The 14,967-nt window shown below is 43.5% G+C and overlaps 1 protein-coding gene across 13 annotated transcripts in view; it reads left to right on the forward strand.

Moving 5' to 3' along the window:
* The window catches only part of Asph (aspartate beta-hydroxylase), a 209,783-nt gene that overhangs the window by 11,419 nt on the left and 183,397 nt on the right, over positions 1-14,967 (forward strand). The window contains exon 1 of one of the 13 annotated variants that reach the window (XM_029476169.2): positions 8,257-8,387. The exons of the other annotated variants lie outside the window; for them this stretch is intronic. The gene's annotated coding sequence lies outside the window, so the exon portion shown is untranslated. Of the gene's footprint in view, positions 1-8,256; positions 8,388-14,967 lie in introns of those variants that run through there. 13 annotated transcript variants of the gene reach the window in all.

Raw genomic sequence — 14,967 nt, forward strand, 5'->3', positions numbered from 1 at the left:
CCCAAACCAAAACCAAAACCAAACCCTGAAACTTGGGACCTTGGCCATAGTTTTATTCTTATTTAGAACACTGCAGAGGCTAGGGGTTGTTGTACTGTAGATAACGTGATTTTGTTGTCTTTGTATCTCCTGTTTTATAGCAGCTGCCTGACTAACTAGGTCCGTGTGTGTGTGTGTGTGTGTGTGTGTGTGAGTGTGTGTGTGTGTGTGTGTGTGTGTGTGTATATGTGTATGTATGTATGTGTGTGTGTTTCTAAGTTCTCAGAGATGACCTCTTTCATGGGATTTCTTAGGTTTGTGCTAAGAAGACAGAAATCCTATTGATAAGCAATAGAGCTGAGAAGAATTCTAAGAACATATGTACTTCATGGCTATAGAGTATTGTTCAGATAGATCAAGTCCATCTGGTGTTAGATACAGTAGATAGGATGCTACAGGTTCCTCCTCATCTTCTTGGGTACCACCAGTCAGTTCCTTTGTTCTCTCTCTATCTCTCTGTCTCCCTCCACTTCCTACTCCCCCTCCATGTGTGTGTGTGTGTGCACGTGTGTGCGTGCCTGTGTACACATGCAGTATTTAGAGAAGCTTTACTTATTTGCAAGGTTTCAATTTTCCTTTTTATTTTTAAACATGACTCAAAAGAATGGGCTAAAATTACTCTGTAAATACTGAAGTATGGAGTCATCTGCTGAATTTTTCTTCTCCTTTTTGGGTTTCATAGTTTGAAATTCCCTTGTATAATTATGACTGTTTCCTCTTTAAAACTAAGATTTGCCAATTTTCATTAAACAATACCAAATTATAAAGTAGACCAGTTATTTATAGAGTGTTTTGCAACAGTTAGCACCTGAATTAGCACATTTGAAATTCAACAGTCTAATTTTTCCAAATGACTCTATCCTGTTTGTTACCCTGTCCAGCTTTTATCTGGGTGGTATGAATTTTACTGCCCTTTCTAGCTTCTCTTCACTGGATTGTAAGTTAAGTTGCCTTTCTGATTCACTGATGTGGGATAGGGCAGAGATTTAGCATATTTGCTGCATAAATGAATGAATTTATCTGATGAAAAAAAAATCTAGGGAAACCATTTAAAATTTGCCCTCCTAAGAGTTATGTTTATGTCCTACAATCCATGCTAACTTACAGAGCTAATCTGTATTGCCAATCTGAATTTGCTGGCGACCCAAAACTTTTCGTGTAAAACAGTATTTTAAGTCAGAGTTGTCATATTTAAGCTCTATGACTGTGCTTGGCTTTCTGCCTGAGCATTAGCATGTGTGAATTTTGTAGAAAGCCTAAAGAATTGCAGCAGATCAAACATTTTAGGGTCACATGCTCCTACAGTGAAGGTTAGAGCCAAACAAGTTAGTGAGGTAAGACTTGTGGGACATCTCTGAACATGGTAGTGGTGTTGGTCATAACTCTGTGACCGGGATACACTGTGACGGGAACACACAGAGACGTATGTGTGAGATAAACAGTCACGACTGTGTGCATGTTTTCTCTTTCAGATAACTCTGCAAATGTCATTGTACTGGGACAAAATTTATTTGTATTCTCCTTTAGGTTTTTGGAAATAAGGTGAACTGTGCAGTGAGGTTTAAGGAATCAGGCCCAGAAAGGGCTAAAGCCTTAGCAGGTCATATTGGATACTCTGCATATCAGATTCTTCCATTATGATTCATAACAGTGACAAATTAGATATAAAGCAGCAACAAAATAGTTTTATGGTTGGGGTCTCTACAAAATGAGGAGCTGTTTTAGAGCACTAGGAAGGTTGAGAACCAAAGGCTTTTTTTTAAAGTCTCAGAACTGACTGCAACCAACAATTCCTGAGCATTTCATCATTGAGAATCTAGAAGTCAGGGAAGCTAAAGGGACACAATTTCCACTTCTGCTAAAGGAAAAGAGAGGTAGATTCAGAACAACTGTAAACTGATTAATTTCAAAGTAATCCTCCATGAATTCTGTCTGTAAACAGTATTCTGAAGTGCCCAGAAAGGCATCTGTAAACATCTGGAGACACTTTGTTTATCAAGTCCAGGCTGCTGAAGATGATTTTGTTTCATGTTTGGTAGGCATTGCACATTGTTCTGATTCAGTCTTGTTATTTCCAAGCTTTGCTGAGGTTCACAGCATTTTGGGAATGCCCTGAGGTCAAAGGTGATCTCCACTAGTCACATGTACTGTATGAAGGACAGGTGATTTGTGGAACCCCGGTAGGAACTTCAAGAAGACTGTTCAGGTAATGCTAATACAATTCAGACTTTCCCACTTTATCCTAACAATATCCTCCAGCCTGCCTGCTGTTTGTCCTGTATGATACTTTCTCAGCCTCCGGAGACCTGGGAGGATAGATGCCACCAAGCCTGGCTTATCCTTGAATTGTTGATAGGTCTTTTATAAAGATTTGTTTTTTAAATCTTTATTACTAAAATAGCCCCCTCTCTCAGAACACAGATAGGGTTGTTCTTGTAGAAAGTGAGAGGACCAAAGTGTTGCTTGGCTACTGGAGGGCACAGAAGTCAGACTTAGTTGCATTTGATGGAATGGTGACCTGGTTTTTCATAACTTAGCTAGTGAAGAAAATGAAAAACCCTCAAAACCATCACTTGTGTTTTACTTTCACTCATGGTGAGAGCCACAAATAAATGTTAATATTCTGATCCCGGTTTCAGACCACCTCACCAGTGCATAGTTTCTGCCCATAAGGAGGATTCTGCTAGTCTAGTGTCTGCGTTTCTTAGAGCCTGTGATTTGCAAGACGTGTCCTGAAATAGGTGTCACATCTCACGGTGAAGCAAGGAACTCTGTAACTCTTCACCCTTGGTGTGTTGATGATGTTGTTGATGATGATATTGGGTGATACTGATGCATTCTGCATCATCAGTACTGCACACTGCCGATCTGAAGAGGTCATTGAGGAGCTGAGCAAACAGACCAGGGGGAACAGGTTGTGAACGATGATGGACACATGTCAGGGAAATCTCTTGAAAGTCTGTTCAAATCAGAAGCCGATGTGTAAAAGGTTTGAGCAATTGCTTCACCAACTGAGTGAAGTTATAGCTACCATTATTTGAAATGTGTGCTCTGCATGATTAATTCTCAGGAGAGCATATGTGAAACCCACTGTAGGGTCCCTGATGCACTCGTTAGAATCGCTAAACGTAAAAAGACAAAATCCTGACTGACAGAGTGGTAAGTGGTACTTAATGAGTACATTAAATGGTGGGATTACTTTGTGAGTGATCAGTCCATTTCTCATAATACCCAATGTGTTTATGCCTTGGGACCCAGCAGTTCTGAATATTTATCTAAAGCAATAATATGTAGTCATACATAATTATCCCTCCTTATCTGAAGATTGGTTCTAAGAACCTCATTCTCACACAGGAACTGTATGCAAACCAGTGTTGTATGCGCATGTAAACTATGCATATCTCCCCCCCCCCCCCCCCGCTATTCTTCAAATCATCTCCAGATTAATTCTAGTACTGTCCTAGTTAGGCTTACTATTTTTGTCAGGAAACACCATGACCAAAGCAACTTAGAAAAAAGTGCTTAATTGGCTTGCACTTTATCGCTGTTCAGGACAGGAACGCAATTAGGGCAGGAACTTGGAGGCAGGAGCTGATGCAGAGGCCGAGGAGGGATGCTGCTTACTGGCTTGTTCCTCATAGCTTGCTTAGCCTGCTTTCCTGTAAAACCCAGGACCACCCGTGGTGTGTGTGTGTGTGTGTGTGTGTGTGTGTGTGTGTGTGTGTGTGTACCTAAAATGGGCTGGGCCCTCCCCATTGATCAACAATTAAGAAAATTCCCTACAGGCTTGCCTACAGATCCATGCCATTGGAGGCATTCTCAACTGAGATTCATCCCTCTCAGGTGACTGTAGTTTGTGTCAATTTGACATAAAGCTATCTAGCCTAAATATCTAATTCAATGCAAGGGCTATGCAAGTGGTTTATACTACAGGGTTCAGGGGATATTAACAAGGAGTAAATGTCTGTACACATTAAGTACAAATGTAAGAATCATGGGCCTAGATACATTTTCCATTTACTGTTGATTGAATCCATGGATGCAGAGCCTTCAAGTATGGAAAACTGCTGTAATCTCAAACAGTAATCTTGTTTGAGAGTTTTTTTAGTAATTTTGGTTCACAGTAGTGCAGTGTGGGGAATGCCTAGTTCTCTACTAGTAGCAGAATGGATAGACTCTGTTTGTTCACTCTTACATACTTATGTATGCAGACACTGAAACTACTCCTTGGTTAGCTAGATAGAGCAAACACATGAAAGACACGTTATATGGTGCCATTTTCATAGGACTCTTAAGAACAGGTAGACCTAATATGCCGTAAGAAAATTAAACAGGATAGCATCCAACAGAGCAGCAGAGCCATTGGCAAGGGGGATAGGGTGAGACAAGCTCGGGAACCACCATTAGTTTAATAGGAAGGGTTCTTGTTCTAGTCTAGTTAGCGGTAGCAGAGCACACAAATTCGTTAAAACTCAGGAGATAGCGACTTAGGACTAATGCTCTTCATTTCATGTGGACTTTACACTAAGAGCTATGTGCCATACAAACTGATGTGACGGGTACTGATGTCAACAGTTTACTTTGAAGTGTTTTGTACAAATGAGCTTGATTAAAAGGTGAAAATGGATTAATGAGTTCAGTAAATTCTTCACAATAGAATCTGCAATATTCATTATAAAATTATTTCAGATTGAATTGTGTATTTTGGAATTGAATTAAACATTGAGAACACACTCACATTTAAGCAGTACCCCAGTCGTTTTTACTGGCTAATTTTCATTGTGTAGACATTTATCTTCTGCATCTCTGTTTGCCAGGGTACTAGTGGAAGTCCTTCATCTCCCCTAGTCATTGTGCTTAGTTGGGCAGGATTAATCCCTCATTTCCTCTAGGGAGCACAGGCTGTCTTCCATCGTGTGACAGATTCCTCAACATCCCAGTCACCTTCTGTATTTAAGTCTGACTGGTTTAGCACTGATCTCATCTTCAGTGCCAAGTTCTGTCTGTTGCAGGCAGCAGAAGGACCTGCAGGGGGCAAGGACTGCTGAGTGCCTCCCATGATGTATCTTTTGGCCCTGTCCTTAAGTGCCTAATCAAGGATTTTGCATCTCAGGAGCTCCCAGGCAGGGGTGTGTGTGTGTGTGTGTGTGTGTGTGGTGGTGGTGGTGGTGGTGAGACTGAAAAGCCTCTGTCCTCACAGGCTCCTAGCGGTGTCTCCTCTGCCAGTTGGTAAGATTGGCTGGCAGGCTGCTCACAAGAGATAGGTGCCAAGTGCCACCTCAGTTCTTTGGAAGGCCAGGTGGGGACCTTCACCGGCAAACAGAACGACAAGGAGTTGTGTGGGGAGTCAGCTCTTTAGGAGTGAACTACAAGGTGGTGCATACTTGCTACTTCCTTGTTGCCCCTATCATCCAGGGAAAGCTGCACCTTCCCAGGAGCTCAGGCTGCAGTGTGTGACCCTTTCCCTGTAGCCTTTGCTTCACATTTCTCCCTGTTCTGTCACTCAGAGGCAGAGTGCTCTCTTTCACCCACTGCTTGAATGTGTGTCCCGTTGTGGAATGAGAGTCTCTTCCAGGAAGCTTTACCGTTTGCCTGTAATTCTCCCAGTCCCTTGCTCTCATTTAGCATTAAATGGCGATTTGGGAGTTCATGTATGTTATTAAGTTCTTTGCTGTGTTTATTGTTGTAATGTGGTAAGAATTTTTGAAAACCCAGTTTACCATTCTATAGAAGTGTGCTTTCCAGCTTTTGGCAAAGCTGTAAAATTTTCCTGAACCAGAAGTATGTAAGAAAATTTGCAGTTCTTGTGGGTTAAGAGAAGGGCACCAGGAGTGAGGCAAGCTCTGAAGCCTGAGGGAAAATCTCTGCAAGATCGGTCTCACTTCAGACACTAGCCATGGCTTGGGGCCTCCTGAGGGCCCTGAGTTCAGACTAGCTGACCACAAGTCTGAGGGCCCCTACAGCCACCATGTATTCTGTAATTCACTAGAATGAATGGCAAAACTCAGCAAAGTGCTGGATTTATCAACACTGTGTTATTACAGTGAAAAGGTGAGACGTAGAGTCAGTTAATCGAGGGCGCACACAAAGCAACAAATTCCATATGATGTATTACCGTGTGGGGGCTCATCCAGCCTTTGGTGTCCAGGGTTTGTAGAAGTTGCTTACAAGCTTCATTTAGTTGAATACTTCCAAGATGAGAACTGATAATTGTGTGGCCCAAAGCTTCCCTTATAACTCACGCTGGGAGGCTCTCTAGAGTCCTTAGAGCAGTGCTTCTCGCCCTTCCTAATGCTGCGACCCTTTCATACAGTTCCTCATGTTGTGGTGACCCCTGTCTACTTAGTTTTTGCAGGAGACACTGTGGCCATGGCAACTCTTATAAAGGAAAACATTTAATGTGTGACTGGCTTACAGCCCAGAGGTTCAGTCCATTATTGTCATGGTGGGAAGCATGGCAGTTTGTAGGCAGACATGGTGCTGACAAAGGAGCTGAGAGTTCTGCATCTTGATCTGCAGCAAAAGGGGACTGTATGTTACACAGGCATACCTTGAGTGTAGGAGACCTCAAAGCCCACCCCCACAGTGACATACTTCCTCCAACAAGAGTATAACTTCTAATAGTGTCCCCCCTATGGGTCAAGCATTCAAACACATAAGTCTATGGGGCCATACCTATTCAAACCTCCACACCCCAAACTGTAAAATTATTTTGTTGCTACTTTGTAACTGTAATTATGCTACTATTATGAATTGTAATGTAAATATTTGATATGTGACTTCCCAAAGGGGTTGTGACCCACAAGTTGAGAATCACTACCTTAGATACGCTGCCTGTCGAGTAGGGTATCTCTATATAGAGGCAGTTCTTGGTGTATAATTCTTACAGTTGTTTTAAGTGCATTTTCATGTGGATGCAAGTCTGTGTGTGGGTTCTTGTGCTGTACAACCATAGCCAGGCTTTTTTTTTTTTTTTTAACATGGCTGTCAGGGATAAACTCAAGTCCCCATGTTTGTGTGTCCTCATTTCCTTGATAAAACTGTCTCCCTAGCCCTGCTCTATAATTTCTGGTTATAGCCTTCTTGCTTTGCAGTTACCTTCTGTACTGGCTGGTTTTGTGTCAGCTTGACACAAGCTGGAGTTATCACAGAGAAAGGATCCCCCCCTTGAGGAAATGCTTCCGTGAGACCCAGCTGTAAGGCATTTTCTCAATTAGTGATCAAGGTGGGAGGGCCCAGCCCATGGTGGGTGGTGCCATCCCTGGGCTCTATAAGAAAGCAGGCTAGGCAAGCCAGGAGAAGCAATCCAGTAAGAGGCACCCTTCCATGGCCTCTGCATCAGCTCCTGTCTCCATGTTCCTGCCCTGTGTGAGTTCCTGTCCTGACTTCATTTGGTGATGTGGCAGTGTAAGCTGAGTAAACCCTGACTTGCTTCTTTGTCCTGATGCTTTGTGCAGGGGTACAACCTGACTAAGACACCTTCATCGTTACTAATTTATATGGTAATGTGACTTGGTCACAATTGCATCTACCATTTTTATTATATTTTTATTTTAATTTTCAAATATTTTGATTCTAAGACATGGCATGCTTTATTATTTCACGTAGTCTTTAAGCTTTATGTATTCCTATGTATTCTTATTCTTACATTTATGTTAAATGTAAATGTTGCACATTTATTTATTTATTTATTTAGGTGGGCTGTGGACCTTTTTGCCTTCTGAATGAATTAAAATCAAGAAGCTTTCAAGCATACAATTGAAGATCAGCATTGGCAGCCCCTGTTGTCCTCACAACCACTGTGTCTGCATTAAGAGTTAAATGAGTAGCCATGTTTTCAGTTTCTGTCTGTCTGTCTGTCTTTCTTTCTTTCTTTCTTTCTTTCTTTAATTTTATGTGCATTGGCACTTTTCTTGCATGTATGCCTGTGTGAGGGTGTCAATCTTGGAGTTACAAACAGTTGTGAGCTGCTTGGTAGGTGCTGGGAATTGAACCTGGGTCCTCTGGAAGAGCAGTCCATGCTCTTAACTGCTGAGCCATCTCTCCAGCCCCTCCTTCCTTCTTTTATCTGTTACTAATTTTAGTGAAAATAAATAAATGGGAGAACTTAATTCTAACAATTTTTCTTTTTGTTTTTCTTTTTTTTTTTCTTTTTGATTTTTTACTGAACATCATAATGTAGTTTCTCCAAACTGGAAGATTGACAGTGGATGGATGGAGTCCCTAAGCTGAGCTTAGCAATCGCTTGGCTTCATTGTTCTGTCCTTCACAGTTTACAGGCCGCTTTCTACTGTGAGCCTTACATTGATGGAGATTTGGGAACTTGAACTAATTTGGCAGTTTTTCAGGTATACTTCCCTCCTAACTTAAATACATGAAATGCTTAAATGTTGAATTAATTGATTTTTACTTTTTGGTATTAAAACATAGGCAGTGGTAGGGAACCAGGCTACGGATCTTTTGCCTTCTGAATGAATTAAGGTCAAGAAGTCTTCAAGGACATGGCTGTTCCCTCTTTTAAGCTTAAACAGGGAAGAGTTTGATTAATCCTGTATTATCCAGTGTGGGAAAAGTAAGTCATTCAGTGTTTTCAAAAGTAGTCATGGAGGGGGGGCAGTGGAAGTATTCACCAATGAAGAGATCTATTCTTCTGTACCTGGCTTAGTGAAACTTACATTCTGGAGGCAGAAGATTAAATATCCATTGTCTTAAGCTGTCTAATCCTCAGTGGCATGCAGATTGCTGTCAGAGCATTTATAAACTGGGAACGCTTCTTTGGGGAGGAGGTGTATCAGAGTGAACAGGAAATAGTGAGGCAGGGGGCAGAGCAGTGACTGTATGTGGTGGTGGGAGCATTGAGCGTTGGAACATTTCTGCTGGCTGGGCAGAGAGCATAAATAGGGGTACAGACAAGAAGAGTGTGTGTGTGTGTGTGTGTGTGTGTGTGTGTGTGTGTAGATTTTAAATAGCTCAGGGGAAGTGAAAGCTGAGGTTTGAGCAGCCAGCCGGAGCTATTCTATTCCCAACTCTATTCCCCGGAGCCAACTCTATTCCCCTTTCCATCTTGAAGGTTTTCTGTTTTATCTTGAGAGTAGTATGAGACATTAAGGATTATTATTGTTTTTAAAATCTTACAGTGTAATCTGATTGAAGCACTACCGTGGCCGTGGAAAGCAGAGAAGTTATGTTGCGGTGGAATAGTGGAAGAGAACTTGGGTTTGGATAGTAAGTTATACTCAAAAGGCAGAATGAGAGCAAACAGATTTGCCTACCCTTTCCTTTCATAACAAACACAAATCGTAAGAAAGGTCACTGAAACAGTTGATCAGGGGCCTGTGAAATGGGTCAGTGGGTGAAGTGCTTGCGAATGACCAGAAACCATACAAGGGTGAAGGAAAAATAAAACAGATTCTCTGAGGTTATCCTTTGGCCTCCATAGGCATGCTGGGGCACTCTGATTTTAATTGTCAAGGATACCCCGGTGTGGAGGGAGCCCACATTCTTGCATACACATCCTTGCATAATTAGCCCCTGCCCACAGTGGGGAAATAGTCTGAAGTGAAGGAAAAGGGGTGGGGTGGGGTGGGGTGTAAATGCCACGATTTTTGGCTTAAGCAACTGGCTTCTGGGAAGTGATGTGTGACTCTGCCCTTGCAGGGGGGAGTGAGGGATGTCAGAAACGCGTGTGCAGGTCAAGCATCCATACAGGACATGTAGGGTTTGTAGCCAAAGGAGAGATGCATTTGACTGCTGAGAGTGGCTCAAGAGAGCAGGAAATGGCAGAGGACCAAGCTTAGGAATTTGTCAATCTCCAAAGTCACATAGAGGAGATTGACCCAAGAAGGCAGACTGAAAGTGAGAAAGGCCAGGAGCTGATGGAAATAACAGAGGAGTCTGTGGTACAGAGGGAGGGGAAAGGGACACTTCACTGCATCTCCCTCTAGGAAACCCGTGGCCCCTCCATGACTACTTCCTTCTCCCTCGCTGGATAGATAGTATAGGATTAATGAAACCTTTCCCCTTTCAAGCTTGAAAGAGGGAACAGCCATGCCCTTGAAGATTTCATGACCTGACTTCATTCAGAAGGCAAAGGAGGAGGAAACGGAATGGGAGAGAATCCTGATGAGAGGTCAAAGAAGATGGTGCAGAAGGCTTTCCATGTGACTATGATACTAGACTCACGAGAGTGACCTTGGAGATCCTGCTCTCGGGTGTGCTGAAGTAGAGGCCAGTGTAGAGTTTCTAAGTTGTGAGTGGGAAGGTAAAAGTGACATAAGAACTCTGTGAAGAATTGTACCTGTGCAGACTCAGCGGTTATGAACACTGACTATGCTTCTAGAGGACCCAGGCTCAAATTGCTAGTACTCGCTCTCTACAGACCAGACCGTTCACAGCTCTCTGTAACTCTTGTCTCAGGGGATCCAATGCCCTCTCATTCTCTGCGGGCAGCAGGCAAGTACATGACACACCGCATAGTCATATACAGAGGCAAAACACTTACATGCAAATAATTAAATAAATAAATATATATATATATATAAATATATAAATACATAAATATATAAATACATAAATACATAAATACATAAATAAACAAACAAAGTGCTTTTGAAGGATTGTGCCTGTGAGGAGAGGAGCGAAAGTGGTGAGCCACAGGGAGAGCAGGCAGAAAGCTGGGAGGAGTGCAGCAGGCGTGGGTGGTGTAGGCTCTCAAGATAGTTCCTTGCTCTCACTTTTAGGTTCTCTCTGATTCTAGTAAGGTTAGGGGAATCTTGAACCTGGTAGAATGCATTTCAGGGCAGAGAAGTTTGAAGCAGTGTTTGTGGACACTGGGAAGCTGTAATGGACATAGTACCGCTGTTGAGAGGTCGGCTATGCTCAGGGAGGAGGACCGAGGAGGCCTTCATGTCAGCCCAGTGCTGTGAGATGACCGAGTAGCAAAAGTGGCCAGCGTGGCAGGAGAGGACTTGGATGGCAAGCTGTGTTCTCCAGCTTGGGTGTGGAGAGAGGGGGGTGTCTTCATCAATTCATGTTATGAACACCTTAGCTAATTAAACCTATAAAGAGGTAACGTTTGTCCTAATGGTTCTAGGAAGTCTGTCTCGAGGTTGGGCATTTGCATCACTCTGAGCCTCTGGGGAGAGCAGCCGATCATGGAGGCACATGGTAGAGCAAGCCGCTGGCTTCCTTTATGAGTCAGGAAAACTGAGAGGGAGGTGGGTGCCCTTTTTTGAGGGTTACCCCACTAACCTAAGGAGCACTTCCTGGAGGCCCCACCTCCTCTCAGCATTACACTGGAGTCAGGGATCACTTAGGAGATAAGGCCCATATTAAAATATAAACAGCAAGCTTGTGGGGGTGGAGGGGGGGTGGTGGAGAGGGAGAAGGGAGAGAGCTGCAGGATCTGTAGAGAAATCAGTAACTAGACAAGCTCCAAGAATAGCTTGTGTGTTCTCATTCTGTTCCCTGGGGCAGAGGTCATGGCTGGGGGAGGAGTCAGTGGGAATATGTTTTCTTGGTGTCTGCAGCTTTGCCTTGGTTACTTTGGTGGTATCCTTGGCTGCTTATATTAGGTTTAGAATGATACTGCTTGCTCATGTGTGTTGAGGTACTGTCAGTGTATGGAGGGAAGCTCCTTTTTGGGGTATGTGTGTTGGTTTAAATAGTGGGGTGCCCTGCTGTCATCATAATGGAGCTAAATAAGCAGAGCACTTTCAACCCTTTCAGTAGGGTTTTAGATTCTGTGAATGGCTGCCCAGAGGGCTGCAGAAGTATTTCAGCAAGAATGAAGATGTGCCTAAGACAGTGAATTAGGTTGAGGTCACAGCACACTGTTAGGTAGATAGGGAGCAAGGCTTCCGGGTATGAAGAAAAGAGGGAGAGAATCTGTCATCTTGACCCAGGGCTGGCTGTTGAGTCCATTTGGTTACAGTAAGATTGAGGTGCTGGGCAGGCCACAGAGCATGTGGCAGGAGCAGGGGTGTGTAATCGCATGCCAGGAACACTGGAGGAGTGGGGTTCTTGTTGCTAGGCTTTTGGGGATGGAGGTGCAAGATACTGATAATGTTGCAGTTGTCAAAACAGAGCTGCTTTTTCCTTCTTGAGACTGAGACTATGAGAGCTTATATAGGACTGCTTATTTGTTCATATGTATACATTATCATACTATCATATATATTCATGGGTTCTCTGTGATGTTCTAGAACTTGGATATAGTGTGTACTCATCAAATCCAGCCTTCAAATCCCTGCTTCCCGGCTGCTGTTGGTCACTCTTCCACATTGAGGCTCTTAGCAGCGGTGCTGGTGTGCCCCCCTGACCAGCATCCAATCACCAGGGACCCTGCTGTACAGACCTTCAGGAATGCAGGCTTGGGAGGAAGAGATTAAGAAGCCCCAGGCTAAGTTAGGGATGCTGTTGCAGAAAATGAGTGGCTGGGGACCAAGGAAAGGAAAAGGCCAGCACTGGACAGAGAGGGTGCATAGATTTTCACCTGGCAGGTGTTTGGAGACAGGTGCAGCCGGTGGCTCAGTGGATGTAGGTCTTGGCTCTTGTGGTCTCGGGTCATATCAGGTTGATATTAATAGTTTGTGAGTTCACATTACAGGTTTGTTCCCTGCCTGTACCCAGGGCTGGTTCTTAGCTCCAGCAGCTGGTACTTTGATAGTGGCTGTCAGTGTTTGCCATGGTGTTGATTTGGCATATACAAATCTAGTTTATTTTTAAAAAACTTTAGAAGAATTCTTCCTTATCAAAAAAGTTATTATCATTATGGGCGCTTTCTTGAAATTCACAACTTACTTTCCCTGCAATGAATACATGAATGACTTAAAGTGGTATCTCAGCCATTTTCTCTCTTTACCCCGCGGCACAGGTGGTCTGCCACCTTTGCAAAATTAGGCAAGAAAGACATAACAATGCTTATTTCATTATTGAAGAATATAGAAGAAGGAACAGGTTAACTCTCTTAGCTTTTTCTTTTGCTGCATTGAATCACTATGACTGACCAAAAAGCAAGTTGGGGAGCAAAGGCTTATTTGGCTTGCACTTCCAGATCATAATGCATCATTGGAGGAAGTCAGGACAGGAACTCATGCAGGACAGGGACCTGGAGGCAGGAGCTCATGCGGAAGCCATGGAGGAGGGCTGCTTACTAGCTTTTTCCGAGCTTGCTTAGCTTGTTTTCCTACAGAACCCAGGACCATCAGCCCAGCAGTGGCTCCACCAACAATGGGCAAGGTCCTCCTCCATCAGTCACTAGTCAGCCTTGCCTACAGCTTGATCTTATGGAGTGATTCTCTTAACTGAGGCTCCCTCCTCTCAGATGACTCTAGTTTGTATCAAGTTGACCTGAAGCTGTCCAGCACATTAACAGTAGCGTCCATATGGCCATGGCTAAGATACACACAAGGAATAGCCAGCTCTGTACTGAAGAAGCCCGAGGCTTACATTGGCCCCAATTTAATGGCCATGATTCTTACTTCAATGAAATGGCTACTGTCTTGGAATTTTTTAACGAGGCTGGCCCAGCACAGGCTGGCCAAGAGCTCAGGAGCATGTTGGCACTGGTCACGTTGGGGATAGCTGGGAGCATGTTGGCATTGATCGCGTTGGGGATAGCTGGGAGTATTAAAATAGGTGAACTGAGAACGTACAAGCAGATTTTTTTGCAGTAGTTCTGAGTGATTCCAGAAAATGCGGGATGTGGATGGTTTTGGCAAATATGTGCATGCCTGGTGTGTACGTAAGCAGGAAATTGATATCCTGAGGTATGCTGACTGCCTGGGATGATGGAGACACTGATAATCCATTTCAAATCCATACCAGGCCACAGCCCCAGAAGTGTGGCCACTCTGTGAGTCAGCTGTGGTATGTGGTCCCATGGCGTGCTCCTTACCATCCTAGCACCCTCAAGAAAAGCTTCCAAAATATTTACTTATTATAATTCACTGTTATAGAGCATTGTATGATACTGTCCTATTATATTCACAATATTTTATTAGCTACCAGAAGGTCATCTTTAACTCCATCCTTGGAAACCAAGACACAGATTTTTCAGTTGCCTCTGGTACTTTCTTCACTCTGTCTTGTATCTGGACTGTCATATTTTAAGTTACTGACTTCTCTTCAAAATGTTTAAATGTTTCATTTGCTTATGAATACTTAAGTTGGACTGAAGAAATCGAAAGATGAAGAATAAGCAGCTTTGAAAGGTTGCTGCTTGCTCTAGATTCCCCTTGCTCTAAATTAATTTCATGTATTAATTAGAGCTAGAATGAATTCTATAAACTGCTAATCTTAGAACAGTGAAAAAATGGTATTAAAATTGGGCCAATTTCATTTCCCAGAAGGGAACCCTTTGATGTTGGATTGCGTAATCTCTGTCCAGGACCAGTTTTGGGGAACTTTTCCTCCCTTCTTAACCTTCCTACCATTCCCTCCCCTTTGTTTCTTTCCTTCAGTGGCCCCCAGTCCTCTCTTGTTTTCCAGTGAAATGTCTTCATACCCTGGCTTGAATTTTGCCGTCCCTGGGATGATAGTGTTGCGGATCAGGATTCTGGGCGTTCACTCATTGCTTTTCATGATCATCTGTCTTCCTGTAAGCAAACTGGCTAACTAGTCCTGCAGACTTTTGATTGACATTCTGGAGGGTTGACTCTTGCTGCCTCTGGTCTTGGGGCCACATGTGGGCTCCTTTAATTACACAGTGGTTTGGTGTGGAAGCTGAGGCTCTGGAAGCCTGTTTGGAAGAAACACAAACTGGTGGTACAGTTTGTTTCCTTGTGTGTTCTGTCCAGCTGCTTCTTCATTTGGAGCCTGGAGTTGGAAGAGGTAGGGACAAGCCAAGCAAGGCATCCATACTGAGTGGGAAGGGCGCAGATTGTCAGGAGTGCAGTCTGCCTGCCTGAGCGATTAGCAGCATGTGGC

Source organism: Mus caroli, unplaced genomic scaffold, assembly GCF_978045245.1.
Source record: "Mus caroli unplaced genomic scaffold, Mus_caroli_1 scaffold_6, whole genome shotgun sequence".
Classification (NCBI taxonomy): Eukaryota; Metazoa; Chordata; class Mammalia; order Rodentia; family Muridae; genus Mus; species Mus caroli.